Here is a 16853-nt window from a genome sequence, read left to right as displayed (position 1 = left end):
GCATTTTTAGTTTATGTGTATGACTGTTTGGTCTGCATATATGTATGCCACATGTAGATGGTGTGTGCAGAGGTCAGAAGAGGGTATCAGATCTCCTAGAACTGGAGTCAGAGACAGTTGTGAGCTAGTGTGGGTGCTGTGAAACGAACCCAGGTCCTCTGCAAGAACAGCAGGTGCTCTTAACAGCTCTCTCCAGCCTAGAATTTCTTTAAAAAGACAAAACAAAACAATAAAAACAACCCCAACATTCCCATTGACTTTGGAAATGAATTGACATTTGGCTTTGAATTTAGTGGTCTGAGCAGGTCTTGTGGCTTTGGGAAATATGTTCCTCATAAGAACTCAGCCAGAGGTTTTGGCTCCAGGTGCTGAGGCAGATGATAAGAATGGCCCCTGGGCTTATTTCTCATTGTTCTTTTTCTTTTAAACCAACAATTCAAAACATTTATTTACGAATGGGGCAAAGTACAAACCTCTATGGGAGATTCAAGGAGGATAGTCTCAGAAAGTGAGGTGACATTTATAATAAGATGTACTAGGAGATAAGGATTCACGATTTGCGCCCTTAGGAAAATATGCTAATCAGGGCGTGGTGAAGTCTCCACAGAGAACTGGGTGGGGGGGGATTGATGAGGCTGGTCCATGGGAAGAGGCATTTTCCTTGGAACTCAAAAGAATTCAAGGTAGTGTAGGTTGAAATCCTATGAGAAATGCCCTGGCACCCATGGGCAATGAATGGCAGGCTTTCTTCTTTAGCTGGGCATTTCAGGTCTGCTGAGTTCAGAGTCTATTAGGATGGCTCCTCGCACTTGTGGTCTAGAGAAGCCCATCTGGGGAAGCCCTTAGGAAACTCCTGCCCACCTGGGAAGCCACATCCTGGCACCTGGACCAAGATAGATCCTCCTCTTCTGGATAAATCTGCCACCGGGCCTTTAAAAATGGAAACTTTCTGTCACCAAAAGGAAAGTCTAATTTTTTTTTTTTTTTAAATAAGGATGTCTGAAAACAAAACTATAGGGTGAGCAGATATGTATGTGATTGAGAATTAAAAAAAACTAAGACCCTCCTTCCTCATTGCTTAACCTCTTCATGCTGGGGATGGGGGTGTCTGCAATTAAATTATGTTGAACTCTTTCAGGCTAGATATCAAAAGATGTCCCTTGCCCTTCTCTCTGGGAGAAATGAACAGGTTAGATTTACCTGTGAGTGGTTTTCTTTCGCAGGTGGAGATTGAAGAGAGAAAGAAGCGAGCTTGTCTCTCTCTCCAGGCTTCAGTTAAGCATTAGCAGGAAGACAGTTCAACTCTCGTCCCTCCTGGGAATCCCCATCCCTCACCTCACTTTCCTCTCAGATAGGTCATCAGGGGTCATAAGATTGGTCCAGAGCCCCAGCCCTTGGGAAGGAAGATGGGTACAGGTAAATCGGAGTTTGCTGTTTGCTGGGGCTGTCCACAGGACTTGTCTTACAGAACAAATGCAAATTGGTTGAAAGTAGAACATAGCTCAAAATTGGAAAGGAAAGAAATGTAATGATAAAAAGGAGAGGTGATCTGACTTGGAGGGGATTGATGTTGAGCTAAGGCTGGATTGAGATTTTGGTGTCACTTAACATAATTACGGTAATTGGGAAACATTTACAAATACCATGGATGGAGAGGAAATACAAAGGAGCCTATAGATGTTGGAAATGGGTCAGGTTGCTAAAATGAGATTCAATTTTACAGAAAACAAATTTCAAAGTGGGAAGTGAACTAGATTCTCTTCTGAGATCCACAGAAGTGCTGAAGGTCCAGACTCCTGGAGACGCATGCTGTCCAGGACAGTAGGCACTTTTTCCATGTGGCTGTCCCAGCACAGGTGCCATGAGGTTCATCCCTGATGGGACTTGCTGTTGTAGGTCTAAAACACACACCAGATTTTGAAGATAATATGAATCATAAATGTAAACTATCTCATCCAATTTTAAAAATATTCATTACATTTCAAAATGATGCGTTGGATATTTTGGGGTTAAATAAAATATATTATTACAAACATTCTCTGGCTTCCTTTTGCTTTTTAAACATGGCTTGTGGAAATCTAATTTTGCTTATGGAACCCCATTATACTTCTATAAGCTTGAGCCAGCTTGAACCTGGGGTGTGAATCTGTTGGTCTCTTTCTCCTTCTTTTACAAATAATGTTTGAGGAAGTCTCTTCCTCTTACCACATTTGGTGAAAAGTACATAGGCAAAGATCACCGGGAAAATGAGTAAGCGGCCCTAAGTGCTGGCAGAAAGGGATTCCAAGTTCTCCTGGGTGTCTTCCTGAGTTTCCCAATAGGAGCTGGGGTTCAGGAAAGAATGCACTTACTGATTCCCTGCCCATGCTCTGATCCTGGACTACAATCAGCTCCATAACCCAGGAGACTATACTGAGAAATGTTGAGTCATAGAGCACTGAGCCCTCACGAGGGGACAGCACCTTACCTTGCAATTTTATTTCAGAAAGTGTCCTTTCTTGGCCTCTGGGCCCTGGGAATGAATTGTCACATACTTGTGTTCATATGGAGTCCATTAGGGCTGAGCTGGGCAGGCAGGGAGGCTGTGTGTGCTCTGCACAAATGGCCACCTTGTGGAGGGCAGGGTGCTCCAAGCAGGAAGGAATCTAATACGAAGCTTGACTGTGTCTCCCAGCTTGGGAAGGGGAGACAGTTTTCAGTCTGGGTTCTTCCTGGTCCTGCTTTATGTCTCTCACCTCAAGGCACAACTGTCAATAGGCTCAGGGGAACCTCACTTGTAACAAGAACTTAAGCTTTTCCCAAAGTCAGACTATGCCCAATGACTAGGAAAGTATTTTTGGGAGGTGGTGTATAGGACGTGGCTGTCTTGTAGAACTTTCTGTGAGAATGTTCCACCTACTGTCCAATACGATGGCCATTAGCCACAGGAGGCTACGGAGACCTAGAATCTGGCAAATGTGACAAAGGAAATCCAGTGACCTTTAATTGGCTGGAGTTATGTTTCTAGGCATTGACGGCTCTATGGATCCTTTGACAGAGTTATCGTCAGGAAGAAACATGGATGTTTTGCTTCCATTTTGTCCTTCCTCTAATCAACAAACCATGAGGTTAAAAGCAGGCTGCACATTATTTCTAGTCCTTTCCATGAACTCAGTTGCCAAGTGGTCCAGTTCACAGCAACAGGGCCACAGTTGTCAAGAAGTTTGCAGCTTAAAGAGGTTTATCCAAGAATCAACTTTCATCATAAGACTTACTCTGGATGACAGTGATTTCCTGTAAACTGTGAAAGACCCTTCCCTAGGCCTGAAATTACAACTGAAAGAGTAGTGACTCCAGTGTGCTGTGGAGTAGAAACTGGTCTCACTGGTCCAAGCATCAGCAACTGTAACGAAGCTGCATGGTGGTGAGCTATTCCATCTCTCAGTGCCTCGCTACCAATATCTCATTGTAAATCAGTAACAGTAATATTTGCTTCAAAAGACCTTAAAAGAATGAGGTCGAGGCAGGTGTTGCTAAGTAAATAGTAAAGGTTACTAAGTTAGAGATGCTACTGAGTTATCCCCCTGAGCACATGTGCCTGATATTGCTTATGGGGTCACAGAGGTCCCCCATGGAGAAACAAAGCATGTTGGGAGGGAACCAAGGAATCTGCAATTAGGAATGTCCTCAAAAATTGGGATTTGAGGAATGATGAGTTGCTGGTATGTTTTGGGGTCCATGGGTTTCCTGTGACCTTTTTTTTTTTTTAATATAAATTTTGCATTTTCAGTGAGATAACCCTTTAAAAAGTCAAGCATATTGTGGATGCTGATGATCTTACAGGAGGGCACTGTCATTGTTTTCTTTTTCCCATGTTTATATTTATAATTACATTAATTCCAAGGGACAAAAGCTTCCTCATAAGTGACTCATTTGCTCCAGGTGAGTGGAACAATGGAAGGTTCTGCAGCAGTGGGTGTAGCAGCAAATGCAGAGAGGATTTCCTTCTCTTCACACACGCCCGTGAGGCTGAGTTCAGGGCATAAACATCAGCAGCGACCTTCACTGTGGGCTACCACACAGCTTCACTAAAGCAATGTCCAATGCATCAGCATTGCTATTGCAAGAATAATTTTATAGTTGTACTTGTGTTTAATGTGTAACCGGTTTTGAATCTGTAAGGCGAACAGGCTTATTGGAAGTTATGTCTAGCATATTTAGAAATACTTGTAGAAAAAATGTATGTATATGTGAATTTATTAGTAAGCATAGTAAAAGTATTCAGACTTTTTCCTATTAAGGGGACCTGTGAGATTTTTTTCTTTTAAAGGGATAAACCCATTATTCCAGTTTGAGAAATGCTGGTGTGTATGAACATGGAAGAAAACCTAAGCTCAAGTGGTTAGTTGCTCTTACCGGAGTCTTTGGCACTATAAACTGGATAATAATGTATAAACTACTAACCACTATATAGATAGTATATGTGCTGTTCAGTCTGACAGTCCATACACAAACCACACCACTGTGTGGGGAACAAATACAGCAGAGGCTTTGCAAGTCTGTGGACGGTGCAGAATGCAGAAGCCCAGGGTGAAGTTGATTGACATTATGATGCTGATAATGCTCACAGATATCAGGCAAGCACAAATCATGCTCCATCTTTTTAAAAATAAATTTATTTGTTCATTTTATTTATGTGTATGTGTGCCCTTGCATGAGTTTGTGGGTGTCCTATGTGTGCAGAAGCCTGTTGAGGTCATCAGAGAACATTGGATCCCCTTGGGTTACAGATGGTTGTGAGCCACCACATGGGTGCTGGGGGCTAAACCTGAGTCTTCTGTAAGGGCAGTAAGCATTCTTAATTACTGAGCCATTTCAGCATCTCCATCTTTTTTGAACTTTCTAGAAAATTGGGTTAACTTAGATGAGTTAGGGAATTTCAAGACACCAATGTTTAATGTCATTTTGACATCTTTAGAGTTTAACAATGACTTTCCAGAGAAGAGGTCTCTTTGATTATATCAGGCTTGTGTCTAGGGGATTTTGTGCTCCTTACATGAGTGGAAATGGCTACTCACAGTGCCCCTCCAGCTCATGTCCTTGTGGGTCCCACAAGCTAGACTTGGCCTTGACCTTTCTCACCCACCATCACTAATTATTCACTGATTCCCACAGCATTGAAAATACAGCTTGAATTGCAGAGTATTGCTTTTGATTTTTATAGAAAGTCTATTTCTAGTTGTTAGATTTGAAGGCCTACCAGGGCTGAAATTAACTTCTTCTCTTTCATCCATACTCCACACAGTATTGAATGAAATACAGACACTTACTAAAGGCTCAAAGAGTTCAATTTGGGTGACCTCACTAGGGACAAGTAAGGCCTACATTTTCCTTATCACATTGGCCATTTTTGTGAGAATGCTAAAGCATATTCAGGTGGAGTTCCCTACAAGATCCATGGAGCCCACAGAAGTCTCATAGCATTCTCCAAAGTCATCAAAGGGCATTTTCTGCTATGAACCTCCTTTTTAAATTTAATTTAATTTAATTTTTTTGCTAGAGCTCAGAAGTCCAGGGTATTAGGGCTTGGTTATGAAACAGATTCACAAGATACATCATCATATAAGATAGTTGTTTCCAAAGGGAATGGTACTAGGTACTAGGTACTGATTTTCACATGGGGAAGACACAGTGAGAGGTGATTTGTTAGGCAGTAGATGAGCCATGCCATTGCTTCTGAGGCTCAGACAGGCAAAGAACAATGCCCACACAGGTCTCCACTATAGATCTCTGCCATCTAGATCTCCACCATAGATCTCCACTATAGATAGCCGCCATCTAGATCTCCACTATAGATCTCCACTATAAATAGCTGCCATCTAGATCTCCACTATAGATCTTTTCTATAGGTCTCCACCATATAGATCTTCAAAGTGATTTTCTTTCCCATCAGAGGTCCCACCAGACACCTACTTCGGGTGTCAAGAGGACTGGTGTAATTCTCTGGCTTTCCAGGTATGGATCTCAATATGGACAATCTCAGACTCAACAGACCTCGAAGTGTGAAGGAACATGGACAGCTGCTTGAAGCAGACAAACCCCCAAGAAGACACGAGGAGACCAAGAGGTTTTTTTTTTTTTTTTTTTTTTTTAATTATTCCTTCATATTCAAACTTCACAAACAGTGTGAACTTGTACAATACCTCGGAAAGTGAAACTTACAAAAAAAGTGCTGGTAACATTTAAAAAAAAAAACAACAAAAACCCCAAAAAACAAACATCATTCTTAGCAACATCAATTACTCTTCCACACAAAACAGAAACCTTGTAAAATTTATTTTCGTATTTTTAAGGCGTAATACTTCTGTATAAAGTATATGCAAGAGATAAAACTTCACAGTATTCCAAAATGTCACAATAATAATAATATAATAGTATAATGAAGCGCTACAGTTAATTTTTCTTTTTTTGAATTTTTTTCCTGTTTAAATAACAAATACAAGTCACAGGTAAATATACGTGAGAAAAATACGAGGCTAATATTAAATGGCAGGTACGGATACTGTCACTGTAAGAAAAACTGGCAGGGTGTGTGTATTTAGTCTATATCTTAAAGCACTTGATAGAAAAGGCGTATGCAAGGTTCTTCAAAACAATTGTCTGTTTGTTTAATAACTGACAACAAGAGTTATAATGAGAAAAAAAAAAAAAGGAACAAACTCCCTCTCAAAACTATTGACCTGCTCGTCCCAGACCACGCCCCTGTGGGAGGATGTGTGTGTGCTGAAGTGTGCTTGGGTTTCTACAGCGCAGGCTGACGACAGTGTTCCACACCCACCTGCGAGGACAGCCATCCATCTGGTTTCTGGTTCTTTTGATTTAATGGTCTCTCTTTCCTTGCCTCTCACTCTTTCCAAACTCTTTCCCAGCTCCCAGTTCTTCAGTTTGAAAGGTTGCCCTCCATTCAAAATTCTCTGGGAAATGGAAAACTGCATACAGTTTGTGACACCCACAGAGACATCTGAACTATCACTTGGACGAATGAGTTATGTGTATATATGTGTTTGTTAAGTCTGAATATACAGTGTGTGTGTGTGTGTGTGTGTGTGTGTGTGTGTGTGTGTGTGTGTGTATACACAGTAGCAAATGCAAAAAAGGGACCATATTCCTTCCCACCCTAATATACAATGTGATAAGGAACATTTTTCCGTGCAGGGACAGGGTTTCTTCGAGTCTTATCACAACACTGTGGCAGGAAAATCAGGAAATGAGTTCGCCTTTCAGCAGTCACCACAGTAAACTTCATTGAGAGCACACATGCCCAGACGTCTGATCTGGGCACATGTGTGTGTGTTAACAGTTAGCTATTCGGCTAACAGTTAACAGAAAGACAGCAGATAGCAAAACACGCCAATAAGGTGCTCAAAGGAACAAGCGGCCCCCACTCGTCACATGGATGGCCACGCTAAGGTGCTTCAAAAGAGTTTTAAAGTTTTGATTTCAAACGTTGAGAGAGTTCTGGTTTGCACATGGTAGTTCTGAGCCAGGCCAAGGGTTTTGAGATTTCTGATATCTTCCTACTGAAAAGGGCTTTCACGGTAGTTGTTTTGTGCACTTGGATGTAATCACTTGAGTCTAAGACCTTTTTAATAGCCAAAACTTAAAATCATCATGACTAAAAGAAATAACTGATGAAATGGTATAGAACATTACTGCATTCCCATTGGATCAAGATGGTTTCGCCCAGTTTTCCTCTATCGCTAACACTGTTCCTTTTTTTCTTTGTTACAATCCATTCCTTATGAACATACAGAAATGACCAAAGTCACTGCAAGTGGCTGTTTTTATTTTTTGTGATCTGTTGCAAGAGTCCAACCTTGTTTCCTCTGCTGCTGTTTGTGTAAAATGAGCATCTGATCGGCTATGTGCACGTGTATGCATGCACACATACACGCACACCTATACATGTATGATATATACACCATATATATGTGGACATATATAGGAAGTGTGTATACATTTACACATAATATAGTGTATATTGTTTCAACTGGAGATACGCTGAACTGGGTTCAGACACTAGCACATGTTTATCATTCCCCTGCTCCCTCTGTGTGTTTGAAACAGTCTGGAGCTGTTAGTAATTTTTAAAGTGCATTTTCAATGCAGAGTAACTGTAATCCACTGATTCCTTGGATAACAATTTTTGATGAGAAAGATATGACGGCTTTCAGCCCCAGGCAAGAGAAACCTGGGTTTGGTCATGCCGAGGGCTGACGTGGCAGTGCCAGGCTTGAGCCTGAGTGATTACTGGGCATTCTGGACTCCGGGCACCTCAGCAGCAGCAGCAGCACCTTTATGAGAAGGCAGAGATAGTAAATGAAGAAGGAAGGGAAGATCAGAGAAGGAAGAGTGTATTTGGTGTGTGTGTGTGTGTGTGTGTGTGTGTGTGTGTGTGTGTGTCCCCGCACACGCATTGCTAATCTCGACTGTGATGGGCTTGTGCAGTCCCTGTGTAGCTTCAGCTAATTCCTTCCCCACCAACTGACTCCAGTGTTTCATGTCCCCCACATGCTCAAGGATCACCTAGAGGTCCTCATTCCTGAGGCCAACATCAGCGTTTGTTCTGTGGGTATGTTAGTGCCAGCATCGAGTAGGAATAAGGCACCAGGGAAATCAATGTTATGAGAAAAGGAAAACCCTCCTTCAGAGAGCCTCTTGACTTGTTCCATTCGAATACTGCATGTGATACACCATTCACTTGTACACCTTTATGCCAAACACGTTTTTCTGAAAGGAACGCAAGGCCCTTCAGCACCAGAGATCTTTAGGAATGCACCCTTTGTCTAGACCTCCCCATGCCCACCCCCCCCCCACCCCACAAGCAAAAGCACCAAGTTAGGAGAACAAGGCAACTTGCCTCACTCACCTCATTTTGATAAATAATAGTAAAAAAAAGTCTATGAAATCGAGATTTCAGAAACTGCTCTAAAATCAAGTGGATTAGGTTGTCAGCTTTCTGATTACTTGATGCTCTAAATGTGCACAGTGCAATGTGAAGGGCTTGAGATGCTCAGGTTTAATGTTTAGTGGGGAATATGGTTTTTTTTTTTTTAAATCTCTTCTAAATGATACCTAAAATCTTCCAGAAACACTTTAACCTCCCCTCTTCTCCTAAAAACAAAAGAAAACAAAGCCCAACACACTGTAAAAAGGAAGAGGTTCATTTAACTATAAAAGGAAAAAAATGAAGGCACATGATTTTAATTCGGTCCCACAATCCTTAAGAAAAATAGATTTTTTTGCTTGTGTGTGTCTGTGTGTTTGGGAGTGTGCGTGTGCATGTGTTTTCACACATGTGAAGTACGGAGCCCATTGGACAGTTACCAAGGGAAGCTAGAAAGGAAAGGAGAGATCTGGAGACAGAGAGAAGAAAGGAGGAGGAGAGGGAAGCCTCTCTTTAGCTTCTTGTCACTGACAGTCTCAAGATTTTGCTGCTTTAGGGTCCAGAAAAGAATTTATTTGTCTTGGTCTGGAAAGTGCCCCAGTTATAAATATCTCCAGTTAATCATGTTACAGCTTTTGGTGATTCCCTTTTCCCTTCCCTCCAGCCAAATGATTTTTTAAAAAATATCACAGTTTTTAAAAATTATTTTTTCAATGTTGAAAAAATATGGAAAAGCTATTGAACAGCCTCAGGGCACACTGCCTCTCCATCTTCACAGTGAGCAGATGGATGGACAATCCACAGAGTCAAAGAGGAGGCGGGTGGCAAGAGCCCTGTGCTGAGTGGTCCCTTGCTTTACCTCCTGAGGGCCCGGGTCTTCAAAGCACCCGCAGCCATGTTTTCTATTTGATCCCGTCCCCTCCCATCAATGGAACGTGGGCTGCCGAGAAAGGCAGAGCCATGATAACTGGAGGGTCTTAGAAGCAGAAGGTGACAGAGACCACCCCTCCAGGCACTGTTAGCTGTGCGCGCTCCTGGCAGCCTAACCTCCCAGAGGCTCGGCTACCCCAGGGAGGCTCAAGTCTCACTTCACTTCCGGAGACCTCACCACCTTCATGCCTCTCTGTAGAGCTGGCCCCAGGTTCCTAAGAAGGCAATGATCCAAGACAGAGAGGCAGAGCAGACCGGCTGCGTTATACAAAAAAGGGGCTATGGACAGTGGGATTTCAGAAACAAATTTAACTTTGGCTTTCCAACTTTTTCAGACCATAAAAATTAAAGCAGGGCTTCGGAGGCTTCTGTCATCTGAGAGCTGTTATTTTTTCCTCATTTGGCAAGGCTAAGGCAGGGGGGAGAGAAAAGGGGTTTCCCATAATTGGTTGAAGACACAGGGTGGTAAAAATGCTTCCGCACTTAAACTCACTGTCCAGTGTTTTGACATTTCATAAATAGCTTTTTCTCTCAAAAAGAATAAAACAAGAACAATCCCTTTACTTACTCATCTGAAACAAAATAAACAGCAGTGGTTACAAACTTCTTCTTGTAACAATTACAAAAAACAACAATAGAATCCCAACTTTTAACACGCATCTTGAATCAGTTATTATTTTTTAACCTCAAAACTGCAGCATATCCTTAAGGGCAAACTTTTCGATTAGTTTTTTTCTTTTTTTCTTTTTTTAAATAATGTCTTCACCAAAAAAACAGTCTTGTACCAATAAAATGCATTCAAAAATAGAAAATATTACACAACAAAAATATGTATCCTTCCTTTCCAAAAAAGATTCTTCACAAAAAAATGTAGAAAAAATTCCAACAATTTTTTCCCTCTCCTAAACATTAACTTTCAGTCTAGGGCACAATTATTTATTGATTTAAATGTCTGTTTTTGCATAAGATATGGAAGATGCAAAACTTTACTGTATTAGGATTGTGAAGTTACATCTACTCCCACCCCATTCTAAAACAGAACAAAACCAGAAAAACCCAGCAAATATTTAAGCAAATAATGAGCCAGTTGGCCAAGAGAAGTAACCTGTGTCTGAGCTCTCACTGTGCGTTCGTGTGCAGCAGCTGGCCTTGTACTGGGGGTGCTGGAGAAGGGAACAGGCTGGATTCAAGTGCTATGTAAGCACACACCAATTTCAGTGACTAAGAGTCTTCCATGTCACTGGTAAGCCTCAGAGAACTGTGTGAGTTAGCACGAGAACTGTCAGAGTACTGACATGTGCACATGCTCACACTGGATATTACAAACCCTTCTCAAAAGCGTGTGTGTGTGTGTGTGTGTGTGTGTGTGTGTGTGTGTGTGTGTGTAGCTGAGACACGTGATAAAAAGTAACCCAGAGCTCCAAGGTATAAGGAAGGTCGGAGTTACCCCCTCTTTAATCTCTTCCACATTCAACTTGTTTGGTTTTTATTGGAATAATGACAAGATCTCTCCTCAGAAAGGAATGGCCTCTTTTCTCCACACACTTTCAACTCAGATTCCTCTTACAGTTTTCTGCACTGTAGCTTACGCTCTATGGTTTTCTTACTTGACAGTATTTATCTCTCATGTTAGATATAGCTTGTATGTACATTCCATATGAACAGATTGTTTTCCATAGCTCTTGTCTGTGTGTGCCGCTTACTTATTTGCTTGCTGGTTTTTTCTTTGGGGTTTTGTTTTGTTTCTGATTTTTAAACAGTGAAATGTGTCCAATTTTTATTTCCAGTGCATTTAACAAAATTTAAATTAAAAGAAGAAATAAAACTTTCCCCCTCATTCTTCTAAAGGAAATGACTGATAAAAGTATAATAAAATCAGGCATTACCAGAAAAAAAAGCATTATGTGCAACCTCAATCACATCAGAGAAAACAGACAAACAAGATTTGTAGAACATAAGCATGAAGAAGCCAAGATAATATAATCCCAACTATGGTGTGACTGACAAGCACTGGTTAAAAATAGGTAAGGCTACTCTTAGATTTCTAACAACACAGTTAACCACTGCTCTTCATCTTTTCTCTTCATCCTTACTCACTAGATTTTTTATATGTTTAAAATGAGCAAATTTGTTTTTATATTTTTGGTCTACAGTAGAATTACATATTAACAATATAATAAAAAGATATTTAAGTAACAGGTTGGTACTGCATCCATGTGGGGAAATAGAAAAAGAGCACTCAACTAGACATAGCTAATGGACTCTATCTTTATAAAAATAACAATAAATGTAATAGAAATAATATTCAGGGTAACATTAAATTGGAAACAAGTGTAGAAAGTTCTATTTTGGATAATACAGACTTCTGACAAGCTATACCCTAGAATTGCAGCCTCCAAATCTTTCCCATGATTCTACCTTTCCACTCTCATTCAAGATTCAAATGGAAATGGAAACAAAATGAAAATAAAGTTGACAGATGTTTGAACCAGCCAAAACTACCAAGTTATCAGAACTGATAAGATCAGATACCACTTGGGAAACTGTCCAACCATAAGGGAGTTGTTAACAGTATTTGCTTGGTTTTAATTTTGGAAGAGTTACCATCCTAGTGGTAAAGAGAGAAACCAAGGAATTCAAGAGTTCTTCAGGTGACGACATATCGGAGATGAAGTTTAATTCTGGTGAAGAGGACATGGTGATGAGGTGGGAAAGAAAAGAGAGAAGGAACAGGTGAACTTCGGGCACTTCCTTCATTGGATGCCGAAACACAGTGGCTTCATTTTGTTTCTAGCATCCTTTTGGATGAGCTACAGACCATAATGTGTTCTGGGTACATATGTGTCAGCTCGTTTATTGACATGAACTCCAGACACACTGGCTTCCATACGAGCTGGGTGGGTCCAGTCCATCTCTCCTCCCATCACTCACTGCTGCCCACCCTTGATAAGGCAGAGAAGGTGAGCAACACTGTAGGGGTGGAGGCTCTTTACTAGCTATCCCTAGTCAATGACTGATTGGTGAACTCATGGTTCAGTCTTGGGGGTGGGGTGGACAAAGAAAAAGAACTGTTAAGAGTTGGATTTGGTAATAACAAATGTGAAGTTTCCTTTAAGAGGAAGAGGAAAAAGAGAAGGAAGGGAGGAAGAGAGGAAGGAAGGGAAGGAGGAAAGATGTAGTAGTGAAGGAGGGATATGTTATAAGAACACATTGCTTTGGGTTTCTTTTAACTTTGAGTCGTCATTTTTCTCTTTCTCTCTCATTCTCTCATTAAAGGAGAACTTAGAATCTAGTGCAAACATCTTCAAATCACAGCATTCCAGGGGCAATATCCTATTCCTTCATCCCTCAGACCTCCTCAGAAGACGGGAGCAATGGTCCAGACAAGCACAACTGAATACATCACTTGCTACTACAAGAAAGGCACTATCCCCACAGATCTGCTTCCACACATTGCTATGGCATGAGCATTTCAACCACTTCAGCAATCACCAAAGACCTACCATACTGTGGCTTCTCAGGACTTGAGTCCCCTGGCCTGTTGTCTACACCTCCACATGCCACTGTCATTGACTCTGGCTTGCTCTTGTTTCTTAATGCCCAATGACCCTCTCGTCAATGATGCTTGCTTGGTTTTAAATGATTTAACTCACTTTCTTTCATGGAAGTGTCTTTCTCTCTACAAGCCTCCAGGTTACAACTGTATTTCACACGGTTTACAGTATTAAGCAGTACTGTGTATTTTTTTTTAAACCTTCTAACTAACTCCCAAGTCACAGAGTGTTCAGTAGTCCTCTATGCTCATGATCTGTGATTACCACTGTCAACAGAAGGAGGGTGTCCTCTGTCAATCACTGAAAGCATACCCAGGCCTGTCATGGAACTTTTTCCTGGGAGAGAGGAGGCTGTGATCTGGAGAAGAAAATCTTTGGTGACAGAACTGGACTGGATATCCAAGTTTCAAGAAAAACTTGTCCCCCAAAGCCTCAAGAAAGGTATCCAAGAATAGTCAATGTGAGGGCATTTTAAAAGGCCAGTCATTTCTTCTCATAGCTTTGGTTGGGAGTCTCCATGACCTCTTTGTGCCTTCCCAGGATGCATTCTAAGCATCTGCTAAGATCTCTTCATTAGAATTCCTATTTGAAATACAGATAATGCGTTGAGTGCCTCAGGGGCTCTTTAAGGTGGTTTTGGATGGTTTATGTGTGGTTCACCCAGCAAGGTTGACACTTTGTATATTTAAGAAGAAACTTTTCACTTGGAAAGGTAGACTGAGACAGATGACAGGGAGGGAGGAGAAAGTGATGCAACTACACGTCTTCCAAACTCATGCCCTCACATGGGCTGTGGTTCTTAGTGAACAAGACTGTTCAAAAGCTGTCATCTGGGATTCTGGGGGAGCCCTTCAGAATCCTCACACTTGTTTCATTCCCCACACAGTCTATTGCTTTTCCTGTGGTACAAGATCCTCTTGTTAATAGTTACTAAAGAGCTGTCACAAACTCCGAGCTTCTGAGACTTAAAAGGGCAATAATAAGAAATTGAAAAGTTAGGGGGAAATGCAACAATTGTCAACTTTCAGGCACTATCAAGGTCTCTGCTTAAGGATAGTCGAGGATGGAGCAGCTTGAGCAGCTGGTGGATACGGACAACACCTCTGACCCTTCTTCCAGTTTTCTAGTTGGCCTAACCTTGTTTCAGAATAAGCCTTTCACCTCACTGTTTGGCAGTGTTTATTGCACTGATCCCTTGCTGTCACTTACAATGTCACCACATGCATGGCCTTCCTCTTTGGTTACCCAGATCTAGGTCTTGTCATGGATAGAAAGGATATCTGAACACGGACACCATGACCTTCAGGAACACCGAGGTGTGCCACTGTGAGAGGTTTCATGTCTTGTGAGCCAAGATGAAGGCTTCATGTCAGCTCAGGCAGCTTTCTTGCTATTGTGGCTCTTATTGTAAGCTTATTTGGAAACAAGATTGGATACATTTCTTCTGAAATATTCTCTATTTGTTGTACTAACCCACTTCTATACAATAAGAAAACAGGTTTTTGTCAGCATAGCAGTTTCTAGACTTGATTAAGAGTTGGCAAAAATTCCACAGATTCTCACTGGCTCTGTTAAGACCATAATAGAAATAACCTCCATCTCTGTGATGTCCCTAGTCTCCCGGCTTGCCTCTTTCTTCCCTTCCCTAACACACTCTCCTGGCATGAATAAATACATCTCAGTAGTGCAACACAGTGCAGACATGCTTAGTGCAAAGAGAGAGAGAGAGAGAGAGAGAGAGAGAGAGAGAGAGAGAGAGAGAGAGAGAGAGAGAAGAGAAAAAATCCCATAAACCAAACCAAATCAAAACAAAAAAAAACACTAAAAACGATTACAGATTCAAAGCCTAACCATAAGCAGCTCTTACTAAAGGTTATCAGTACTGCAAAAGTGGGAAACACAGTCTTTGCCTCACACTTGCATGACTCATCTTTTTTGTGGTTCCTGATTGTTTCAGCTCAAAGGAGAGAAACAACCAGCATGTACCTCTTTATTCTTCTAGAAAGCATTAAGCCGGTAGGCAGAAAAGAAAGGCATACAGTTGAGTTGCAATCAAGGGGATTAGTTGGAGGAGGGAAACGGCTCCTCAAGGAAAAGGTCAGTAGTGCTTTTACTTAATGGGTTTCTCATGTCAGGTGACTGCTCTAAGGAGATGAGTACAGAAAGAAGAGCGAGAGCCTGTTTCCTAAACTCAGTCCTAAATTTAACAGTGCAGGGCTCTTTTTGAGTAGCAGAATCAGCTGTTCTTCAAGGTCTCCATGCAGCAGCCATCTCACACAGTGTCAAGAGGCCTGCTTTTGGTGTTGATCACTTTCCACTCATGTCATTACTGGTTTTGTTTTGGGTTTTGAGTGGATACACAGAGGTACAGACATACATCCACATCCACAGAAATTTGCAAGGTCTCTCTCAAAATGATGGATTTTAAATTGGTACAAATGACACAGTGACACTTATACAAAAATTAGAACTATTAAATACAAAGTGAATTATTATACTGAAATGCAGATTCTGCATTGTAACTCTTCTTGTATTATTCCATTTAAAAAAGAAAACATTTGCAGTGGGATTTCTTATGGAGCTTATGTCTTACTGAAAGTTGACAAAGAGTCAGTTTGGGATTCACCCTGTGTGTGAATCCGGAGAAGCACTTGGTATGTGGGAACCCTCAAGAATCTCTCTTCAGTGTATCTGAAACCTCCCTCTGCACATGTGAATCAGCCTGACTGCTTACACCCACACACAAATGCTGGCATTGGAGGAGAATCAACGTGTAGTGTCAGAATAAGAGAAGCAAGGACGTTTGGCACTGTGGGGCTTTTAAAAACAAAGCAATTGTAGACCTCCTTTGTCATGGGCTTCTTACCTTTGTTTGCTATGACGGATGTGGATTACTAAGAGACTCCCTGTTCACCTGACAATCACAATTCTTTAACAATGGTGCAAAATGGATCTTAATTAGATATGCCTAAGCAAATTATCCTTAGTGTATACTTTAATAGACTCCCCTAGAAACTTGGAAGTCTAAATCGATGGGAGTAAGGATGAAATTGTACTGCTCAAGCATCTTTGGGCATTTTCCCCTTTGACTCTACTGCTGATTCCCAGCCAAGATTTGTCCCATGAAGAGCCAAGAGTAGAAGAGCTAGCTTTGTTTTTAAAGATCCCCTAGCTGTGAGCTAAAGCACTTCAGACTATTGCAAAACCTTATTGAAGCACTAGTCCATTTTTGGTTATCTGTATGCACACATCACATATCCCCTGGAGAGCAGATTAGGTGCAGAGCAGTCAAGGATTTCTGTACATGCTTTAGATAGTCTGGATAGCATGAAGAGAAGTCACGGACCACAGAAGAGTCTAGTTGTATTAATTCTCAGAACCAACGACAGGCCAGGGTGAGATCATTCTTTGGTAACCCTGAAAAGAGGTTTGAAGAATGTAGA

Source organism: Onychomys torridus, chromosome 12, assembly GCF_903995425.1.
Source record: "Onychomys torridus chromosome 12, mOncTor1.1, whole genome shotgun sequence".
Taxonomy (NCBI): domain Eukaryota; kingdom Metazoa; phylum Chordata; class Mammalia; order Rodentia; family Cricetidae; genus Onychomys; species Onychomys torridus.
The sequence above is the reverse complement of the archived record's forward strand: the minus strand, read 5'-3'. Positions refer to the sequence as shown.